Below are 11,143 nucleotides of genomic sequence, written 5' to 3' on the forward strand. Positions count from 1 at the left end.
GGTGTACTTTGCAAAATGGGGTGACTTGTGGGGGGGTTCCACTGTATTGGTGCTTTGGGAGTCTTGCTAATGCAACATGGCACCCACCATTCATTCCACCAAAATCTGTGCTGCCAAATCCAAAAATCACTCCTTCCCTTCTGAGTCCTGCTATGCGCCCCACTGGTATTTTTTGGTCACATGTGAGGCATTGCCGTACTCGGGAGAAATTGGGGCACAGATTTTGGGGTGCTTTGTCTCCTTCATTCCTTGTGAAAATGAAAAATTTTGAGCCAGAACTGCATGTTTGTGTAAAAAAATGTAATTTTCCATTTTCACATCCCAGTTGTATCAAAATTGGTGAAACCCCTGGGGGTTTGAAATGTACACTATACCCCTAGATGAATTCCCTGAGGGGTGTACTTTGCAAAATGGGGTGACTTGTGGGGGGGTTCCACTGTATTGGTGCTTTGGGAGTCTTGCTAATGCAACATGGCACCCACCATTCATTCCACCAAAATCTGTGCTGCCAAATCCAAAAATCACTCCTTCCCTTCTGAGTCCTGCTATGCGCCCCACTGGTATTTTTTGGTCACATGTGAGGCATTGCCGTACTCGGGAGAAATTGGGGCACAGATTTTGGGGTGCTTTGTCTCCTTCATTCCTTGTGAAAATGAAAAATTTTGAGCCAGAACTGCATGTTTGTGTAAAAAAATGTAATTTTCCATTTTCACATCCCAGTTGTACCAAAATTGGTGAAACCCCTGGGGGTTTGAAATGTACACTATACCCCTAGATGAATTCCCTGAGGGGTGTAGATTGCAAAATGGGGTGACTTGTGGGGAAGGTTCCTAACTTTTAGCACTTATGGTGCCTAGAAACCTACATGGTGCCTAAAAAAAAATCTCATAAAAAGGAGGCTCCAAAATCAAGTAGGTGCTCCTTCTATTATGAAGCCTGTGGTTTGGTCAACGTGCACACTAGGGCCACATATAGGATATTTTTGAAAACACAAGAATTGGGGGAATCAATTTTTAGTCACATTTCTCTAGTAAAATCTACTGTATTTGTTAGAAAAATGTATTAAAATTGAAACTCTGCAAAAAAAAAGAAATTTTGAAATTTCACCTACACTTTGTTTTAATTCCTGTGAAACACCTAAAGGGTTAACAAACTTCCAAAATGCTGTTTTGAATACTGTGAGGGGTGCAGTTTTTGAAATGGCATCATTTATGGGGGTGTCTCACATACAAGTCCCTCAAAGTCACATCAGAATTGAACTGGTCCCTAAAAAAATCAGTGTTTGAAATTTTCTTGAAAATTTGAGAATTTGCTAGTCATATTTGAAGCCTCCTAGTGTCCAAAAAAATGAAAAGGGGGTTGAAATAATGATGGCAACATAAAGTAGACATATGGTCTATGTTAGTTATTAACTATTTTGAGTGGTATGATTATTTGTCTCACAAGCAGAAAATTTAACATTTTGCATATTGCTAAATTTTCCATTTTTTCACGATATTTTGGTATTTTTCACAAAAAAACACAGACTGTATCGACCAAAATTTACCACTAACTTGAAGTACAATGTGTCACGAGAAAACAATCTCAAAATCACTGGGATAAGTAAAAGCAAAAAAAAGTTATCCCCACTTAAGTGAGACATGTCAGATTTGAAAAAAAGGGCTCTGTCATGAAGGCACAAACTGGCTCTGTCATGAAGGGGTTAAAATATAGTACATTAAATTTTGAAATTTTCCAAAAAATTATGCATCAATTCGAAAAGATAACCAAAACCCAATCTGATACTCATTTAGAAATGATTAATTTGGAAAAGACTATGTAGTGAAAAAAGGTTTTGAAGAAATGAAAGGGAAGACATCTGGCGACGAGTGTTTTTGAAATTTATCAAAATTCAAATGTGGAAGTTGACATTGAAGAAAGCAATGATTCACAACCAAAACGGCTCTTTAAGAAAATAAAGCGGTTTCTTGAATTGAACAATTAAACTTCCTGACGAAGTAATTTTTTTTCTTCAATCTTTGTGTTGCGCTTGTGATGTGTGACAGGTTCCCAGGCAGCTCCCCAGCGGCTCCCCCTCCCACCCTTACCCTGCAGCTAATGATAATGCTGCGGCCAGGCTCTCCGTCTCCCCGCATCACCCGGTAGGGGGTTGGTGCGGGGGGAGGGGGTTACTGTGATCGCCTTAATAATCCCATAGGCTTCTTTCGCAATACCCCCGCAATGAAAAACCAGTGTGCGTGTTTTTTTACATAAAAAAATGTGCTAATAACCCAAATAATGGGTTTTTCCAATGCATTTATCATTAAGTGTTTCGGGGCCAACGGTGTGATTGCAATTTAGTGAATGACTTATAATTGTTTTCAGTGGTTTTTTACTGGGTGCATGGAGGAGGAGGTGGAGCATGACCTACTGCAGTATCAAGCAGTTTGCACTCTCCATCCACCAGATGCTTTGCAAAGGGCTGCTCTTATCCCAAGAGCTGACTTTTAAAACTTGAAATTGGATATGTTAGTGCATCTGCGTTAAGTTTAACTGCAGTAGCCACAGGAGGGGTCCAAGTGAGGCGCTTGATTTCACTGCATGACTTTTTACATTTGAAGTGGAGAACAATTTTCCCCAATTGCTCTGTCGTCTACAGCCTTTTTTATAGTTTTAAAAAAAAATTTATTAATATATTGGAGATTTAAGAGTAATATGGTAGTAGCAATTGAATTGAGTAAATATTTTGAGAAGAGTACACTTTAAGGCTAATTTTACTTTAAAAACAATTACGTAAACAATAAAGCATTCTTTAATTATTAAATTAAATGTTAAAGTTCAGAATTTTTTTAATTATTTTTTTTAACAGGTTCGTTCTTGATTAAATTAAATGTTAAAGTTCAGAATTTTTTGTATTCTTTTATAACAGGTTCGTTCTTGTTCAATCAACTTGTTTTTTTTTGGTAATTCTATAAACTTAGTAATAGAAATATTATAAGCTGAATTAATAAGCACAAGGTTGAAAAAAAAAGGTGCATTAAAAATACATTAGGAGCATGCCCATGTGCCAATAGCAATGCAATCTTAAACCTACCATACAGGAACAAATACAAAGTACAGTGAATTTCCCGCCAACACCTTTAATGGGATATTAAATCCCTTGCCGCGTTAAAATAGAGGCAATGAGAAATCACCCAGAAGAATGTGAAGATTCACAATAAATATTTTCAATCTTTGTGCAAAATATGACTAATATTGTAGTAGATGAGATGGTTTATGTTAACTTTTGAAATGTTAATTTCTCAGATTTAATTTTTCAGTTAAAGGTCCTTGAGATATCCATACTTACTCTACTTTCCATTTCAAGAGTTTACTAGATTTACTTATGTTCTTGTAATTTTTTTTGTAGAATATTGAATATTCTATATATCTTTTATATTGAATATTAAAAATATTTTGACATTTATAAATTCTAGAAAATGTACTTTAAAATGTTTTTAAATTTAAATGCTGAAGCATGCTTGCCTTTAAAAAAGGGGTTCGCTAGCGGGAGCGTTCATGGCATTCGCACCTCGAACCCATAGGATTGCAAGTTACAAATACCATGAACTCTACTGCCAGATTGGTCTTTGTTTAAGCCATAAATGCGGCAGAATTATAACATGTGCTGCAAAGAAATAAGAGGACGATACATCTGTATCTTAAAAATTGTAATTTATCAATATTTAAAAGCAGAACCTTGGTTCTTCAACAGCAAATTGAATTCCTTACACATTTCAGCATTATGCATTAGTGTATGATATAGAATTTCCTCAACAACTCGTAGAGGAGTGTTCCTCCTCCGTTGCTGATGCCAATGATCTGTGGGCCAGATGTTCTATCCCTCTTGGATCACCTGCCACACAGAAGATGGACAAGCTTCACCAACACTGTCGGCCTGTGGAGCCAAATTTCTAAACCATTTCCATTCAAACGCGATAGAGCATCAGCAATTTTGTTACGTATTCCTGGGAAATGCTTTGTAATATTGTGAACCAGGCATAACATGACGATTTGGCTTAAAACCCTGAGAACAGGAAGTGATGTTAAGTTCATGCGATTTAATGCAAAAACTACACCCAAGTTATCACCTCTCTGTTCTTTAAGTTCTCTGACCAGAGTTCTGAAGCCACCAAAATTGGGAATAACCAGTGCTCACCCTCCGTTTTGGCCACCGTTCTGCACACCATCTACCAGCAAAATAGGCGCCGAAGCCCGATGCTCCTGCTGCATCAGTAAATAGTTGCAGAATGGTGTTGGAAACAGGCTCTGCCTGCCATATTCTAACCCCATTGAATTGCTGCAAGAACCTATCCCAAACTGAAAGATCCATTTTAATCTCGCTTGACAATCTGAAAAAGTTATGTGGCCGTCTAATTCCAAAGGTTGCCCTTTGTAATTTCCTACAGAAAATTCTGACCATGGGAATGTCTCAGCAGGCAAAGTTAAAAAGGCCAACAGAGATTGGGCCTACTTAAGAGTTAGTTTGCCTGCTGCTAATGCTAAAAGTTTTTTGTAATGAAGAGGATTTACTTTATCGTCGGGCAGCCTACAGATGCCAGCATTAGTGTCTATTTGAGTTCCTAGGTAAATCAAGGAAACCGTGGGGCCTTTGGTTTTTTCCTTGGCAATAGGAACTCCAAACAAGTCCATCAGTGATATTGACTTAGTCAAAAATTGCTGACAACGAACTCTATCCGAAGAGCATATTAACAAAAAGTCATCTAAGTAATAAACCACTCCGGCCTCCTTCTTGTAATCCTGAAGACACCAATGCAGAAACCTACTGAACTGCTCAAAATATGTGCATGATATAGAGCAGCCCATGGGCAGGCACTTGTCCACAGTCAACAGGAAAAATGGTGGTTCCAATAATCAATGCACAGCTGTTAGTAATTCACCATTTTCCAAAGGATATATCAAGATAGTCTGTGTTTTCTCAAGTCCTCCAACCAATGTTCATATTAAGCGAACAAGTGCCAAGAAGGGTTATGGTATAGCGGTCCGACAGTGTTTTGTCAGACAGGGTTTTGTTAGACATTATTATCCCGGCAAGGTATGAAAGCCGACATATATTAGTCCGACAGGGTTATAACACCGACAATAAGAGTACTGACAAGGGCATTTGTCATACAGTGTTGAGCCCGACACATAGTCTCACGACACGCTAAACACCGACATATAAAACATTGACATATCAAATCCCGACATTAAACTTCCCGACACATAAAACAACGACAAATGAAATACCGACACACGCTTGACTGACAAATAATTGGACCGACAGAAAACGTCCCGACATATAATTAACCGACACCAAAAATCACGACACACGCTAGACCGACAAATAATTGGACCGACAGAAAACGTCCCGACATATAATTGACCGACACCAAAAATCCTGACACACGCTAGACCAACAAATAATTGGACCGAAAGAAAACGTCCCGACATATAATTGACCGACACCAAAAATCACGACACATACACAAAACGTGACCAACACACAGCGTGACCGACAGAAAACGTCCCGACACGTAAAACATCGACAAATGAAATACTGACAGATAACTGGACCGACACGGGGTAGACCGACAAATAACTGCTATTACTGTGATGGCCGGTCAGATTTCCACATGTAAATAACTGGACCGACACAACGTCTCGACACCCACATAAAATACCGACACCTACAAATAAGTGCTATTACTGTGATGGACTGTCTGGTCATGTGGACACCTGACCTGCACCCGACTGAATACAGACACCCCCAAGCCGTGTCTGCATTCTGTCCAGTGCAAGGGCTTTTACTGTGATGCCCGGCCGGGTGGACTACTGCCAACCCATCTACATGTGGACACCTGACCTGCACCGGACTGAATACAGACACCCGGGTAGATGGTTACGCATCTAAAAGTAGTCAGCCGGCGTCAGGTTGATTAAAGTTTTGTTTAGATGGGGTGCGCCTCTAATTATACTCAGGAAAGCTGGCGCCCGCACACTGACACATTAGATAGGCTCCTTGATGTCTCCCACCACCATTATCAATAATACCCTACTTAACCCTGTACCCCCCCCCCCCCCACCACCACCACCACCACTCACACCACTGTGCCAATACGCCTACACACTGGCGCCCGCCCAACTCCATGCCCCTGCAGACTATTTATGTCTGTCTACCTGCTTGTCTTTGCAACTTTATTATTTGGTATACGCATGCACACATTAATGGACACCAAATAAATTTTTAATGAAGATTTTATTCCTACGATTATTTTTTTAACAGAACAACATGTAAATAAATAACATCCAAAAACTTAAATAAACTCTAAACTTTCTTTTCAACAGGATTCAAATGTCTCAATCCGAAACTTTTGGAAAAAGTGCAGTGCACTATAGCAAACAAACTGTATAAAATATTGTCCAAGCAAAATGTCCTTGAAATCACTTCATATGGTATGCTATTCCTCTCAGAAACTCCATAACATTTAATGAGTCTTTTTGGGCAACACATCTCTGCAGGGCATCCTCACGTTCTTTAGTCTCTCTTTTCACCGGTGTTTTCCGGACATTTGCTGTGACTTTTTCTATTTGTGATATTGTATTCAGCTGTTCTTTTTGAAAAAAAATTATAATTTTATACACACCGAACTTTTTATAACCCAGAAGGACGTTCCACCGTTTATGCCATCACTCCAGTTTGTTCTGGGTTCTTGGGAGTCCACCAATCATGTTCTCATGAACAGACCACATTGAAGGGGGGAAAAGTGGTGGTAACCTTGATTGGCTTCTAGTGCGGTCTCTTACACGACCAAGTACTTACGTGTCCTCAAAATATGAAATTAATGGTGAGACATTTGATGGCATTTCTTGTTTGACCAGTTCAAAAGCTGCAGGTATTTCTTCGGGAGGTAGGAATGCCAATGCTTGGAGATGCCTCAGTTTAATGTGGAATTCATTGTCTCTGCCATATTGTGGAGCCAAGCCTGTACTCTGAATCTTCCTCCATATATTTTGTCCCAAATGAAATAGGCAGCATTTATGTGTCGATGAGGGGAATGTTCGTTTTTCAGCATTGATAGCAGCAATCTCAAAATCAGTAAGGATAAATAACGGAGCTAGCTCGATCTGATAATCCGCAGCATAGTCCTGTAGATCCTCGAAGAAACGGCTGTAACATTCGTCTGATTTGCTGCTCAAAAGCCCATACACAAGAGGCAAAAATCGTTGTGTTTCCTCATTGGTGCCAACCACAGCATGTATGGTATAAATTTGCCGAAATATTGTAGGGCAAGTTTTAAACGTACCGTCCATAACCCAGTATGGGGATTCTTGGAGCTTCTGTAGATTCTCCCTTGTGCTAAACAGAAGGGTACGTTCATTGTGAAAGGTGCTGTCCCTTCCCAAAAAGTTTACTCCGTTCACCTCCCTCAAATTGGGTGGAATTTCGATTTCTTCTAATGAGGTAGGCTCCGCAGGACAGTCCTCTCTCCTGACCCGCTTTACCATTTGCCTTAGAGATTCCCTATTCGGCATACTCACAGCACTGCAAGTGGGCATTTCTGTTGTCACATGCTGGATGATGGACGACGGAGGGTCATTTGTAGTCCGTGCTAGTTGTTTTATTGCAGCTTTAGCAATGGCTACATCTGTTTTCGCTGGTTTTGGAGGATGACTATGTTCCGAATGGGTCTGTAAATGATGCTCTCCACCAATGAGCAGTGTCTTCGCATATGCAGCACAAGGCCCACTTTTCCTTTCCGTGCACTGCCAATAAACCTGCTCTCCACGCTGCTTGTTTTTTGAAAGCAGGTATCCATCGACATTCAAAACAAAACCTTTCTGGGATGGAACCAAACGGCAAATGTTATCAGCCATGACAAATGATCTGAAGCACAGAGAGATCCTTGTAAATCACGAAACAATGTGCGTTATGTTGGCAGACTTGCCTCTAAAGGTATTTATGTACTTTTTTGTGGGAGGAGTTCAGAGTACATTATCAAACATTTGGACCAATAATATTGTATGTGTAGCTCTAAGACCCTCCTTCGAAACCTATGCACCTTGCTTCATAAGACAAGTGTAAATGGTTTTGCACATGGTTTTTTGCAGGGGCATGGAGTTGGGAGGGCGCCAGTGTGTAGGCGTATTGGCACAGTGGTGTGAGTGGGTGGGGGTTACAGGATTAAGTAGGGTATTATTGATAGGAATTATTTTCTTATCATGGAGTTGGGCGGGCGCCAGTGTGTAGGCGTATTGGCACAGTGGTGTGAGTGGTGGTGGGGGGGGGGGGGGGGGGTACAGGGTTAAGTAGGGTATTATTGATAATGGTGGTGGGAGACATCAAGGAGCCTATCTGATGTGTCAGTGTGCGGGCGCCAGCTTTCCTGAGTATAATTAGAGGCGCAGCTCATCTAAACAAAACTTTAGTCAACCTGATGCCGGCTGTGTGAGTGGTGGTGGGGGGGGGATGGGATTATGCGGCACCCCCATACCCGGCTAAATGCAGCCTCCCCCAGCCTCCCCACACAGTCATACAGCCTCCCGCCTACATTCAGGCGCCTAGCTCCACTCTAGCGCATTGCCGGGGCCTATCATCACTGTGGCACTACAAGTGCCACAATGACCTGGCACTGCTCAGCGCCGCACACCCCTATTACACCCTGACCCATGAAGTTCTCAACCCCTTGGATCCCTCCATCTCCCTACCTGCACCCATAAAATACGGCACCCCCATTCCCGGCTAAATGCAGCCTCCCCATACAGTCACACAGCCTACCGTCTACATTCAGTTGCCTATGTCCACTCGAGCGCATTGCCGGGGCCTATCACGACTGCCGCGCCCAGTAGGCAGCTGCCTAGGGTGCCCCGATCTTGGGGGGCGCTAAAGTCGTCCTTTCCAATATTCTACCATGTCTGTCAGCATCCCTGTTGTACTTAATGCAGCTGGTTTCTGTGGAAGCTCTGAGACCTCCCCCACACTTTCCCTAGAGGCATACTTCCCTACTTTGGGGCATAACATGACTCACACCGGCCATGGTGGCACCACAAGTGCCTCAATGGCCTGGCACTCTCCAGCGCCGCACACCCACACTACAACCTTGTCCCATGAAGGTCTCCACCCCTGGGATCCCTCCATCTCCCTTGCTGCACCCATAAAATACTGCACCCCCAGTACCACCTAAATGCAGCCTCCCCCAGCCTCCCCATACAGTCACACAGCCTCCCGCCTACATTCAGGCACCTAGCTCCACACTAGCGCTTTGCCGGGGTCTATCATGACTGCCGTGCCCAGTAGGCAACTGCGTAGGGTGCCGCACTACAAGTGACAAGCAGAGCCGACCTAATTACTGGCAGCCTAAAACCATGTCGACCATGACCCATGTCAACCTTTAACCCGGTCAAACTTTACCCATGTTGACCTTCAGTGGTCGACCTAATGGCTGTCCACCTAAGCAATGACTACACCTGTGCATCAACCAACTGGTCTGGAAACTGAAACTATTGTTGGCTTTATATTCATATACTTGGCTACCTCTGATCTATGTGATGACAGTAGACCTTACTATATAGCGAAAGTCAATCACACAGTGTACAATAATCATAGACCAAAAATATTTTTCACAAAAGTTAATTTTGATTTAATAACCCAATTTTTGACATTATATATCTCATAACAAGCATTTACAATACTAAAAAATATACCCGGACACGTATGTAAATTGATAGAATTTCTTTTTATTACATTACATTTATATCAAATGTGTGCAATTTTAATATATTCAAGTGATTTGGAATCAATTATGGCATCTTTGTTGTGTAACCTTTAACCATAATCCGGTGAAGACATACATTTTTTTCATATACATTGTTCCATTCACAGGATCTGAGAACCTTGTCCTTTGGTCCTCTGAACACCTGCTGCTCCTCACTTCCTGTGGCCACATGCTGCTGCTGTTCTTTTTCCCGTTTTTGCTGTGCTGTAATTATCATCTCCATCAGGCACATGCTCGCCTGCGTTTCCTTTTGGCCCATGTCCGCCTGCTCCTTCTGCTGGGCTATGGCTGCCTCTCTCTCTCTTTGTACTCTCCTCATTTTCCTTCGCTGCTCTTTTCCACATTTCTTGTGTTAATCGATCAAACTTCTCTGCTCTGGTACGCTCAGTCTCCTCGGCTCTGACCCGCTCCACCTCCTTGGCTCTGGCACGCTCAGCCTCTTCGGCTCTGGCACGCTTATCCTCCTGTTGTGCTCCTCCGCTACATCTTTTCGTACCAGATCAAGTGCTCTATCCCAAACACGGCGGTCATGTGTTAGGGACTGCATCAACTGTCCTTGTGGTCTAGCCTGCTCCATTTGATCCTGTCTTTGATGGCTTTGGTATGCCCTTTCAGCTTCCTCTTGTTGAACATACCAACCAGGATCAATCAATGATGTTGATGGTGAAGTTTGTCGGAGTCCACGAACTTGTGCGGCTGAAGATCTTTCTTCTGTCATCAGCTGAAGGCTTGTACAGATCATGCTGCTATTGGCATTGCACTGCTGCTCCCACATAAGCATGCACTGTAGAATCTGTTGCATGTGTTGCCATTGCACTGAATGGTTGTCCTGGAAGTCAGTCAGTTGTGTACTCATTTGTTGCAGAGTCACCTGTCCTTCCCTCTCTTGGTTCTGTGTTGTGGTCATGTCATCAATCTTCTGCTATATTGTCTGTAAATGTCCAACCAGAGATACATTTGATGCCACAAGTTCATCGTAGTATCGACCAATCGATATCATTGCCTCTGTTTGTTGACTGATAGTTGCATTCATCTGATTGATGCTCTGTTCCATCTTGTCAAAACGACTCGCATTCCTTTCAGCATCTTCAGCTCTTCTTTCCTCCAAGTGCCTCAAAGCCTCCAGAATGGCAGTTTGCTGTGAATCTATAATACAAAAATCAGTTTAGTTTTTTATGTAATATTCATTTTTCCATCAAACATATTCACAAATTTCAATTCTAACCTTGTTGTGCAGATTCCGGTATTTTAGGTGAAACATGCTGGTCCTCAAGAGGATGGCTCCGTGTTTCAGCTTCTTGTTGCAGTGTAACGTCTTGCAACGATGTCTGAAGCAGAGGGACACTTTC

This window comes from Crinia signifera, chromosome 4 (assembly GCF_055691185.1).
Source record: "Crinia signifera chromosome 4, ASM5569118v1, whole genome shotgun sequence".
Lineage (NCBI taxonomy): Eukaryota > Metazoa > Chordata > Amphibia > Anura > Myobatrachidae > Crinia > Crinia signifera.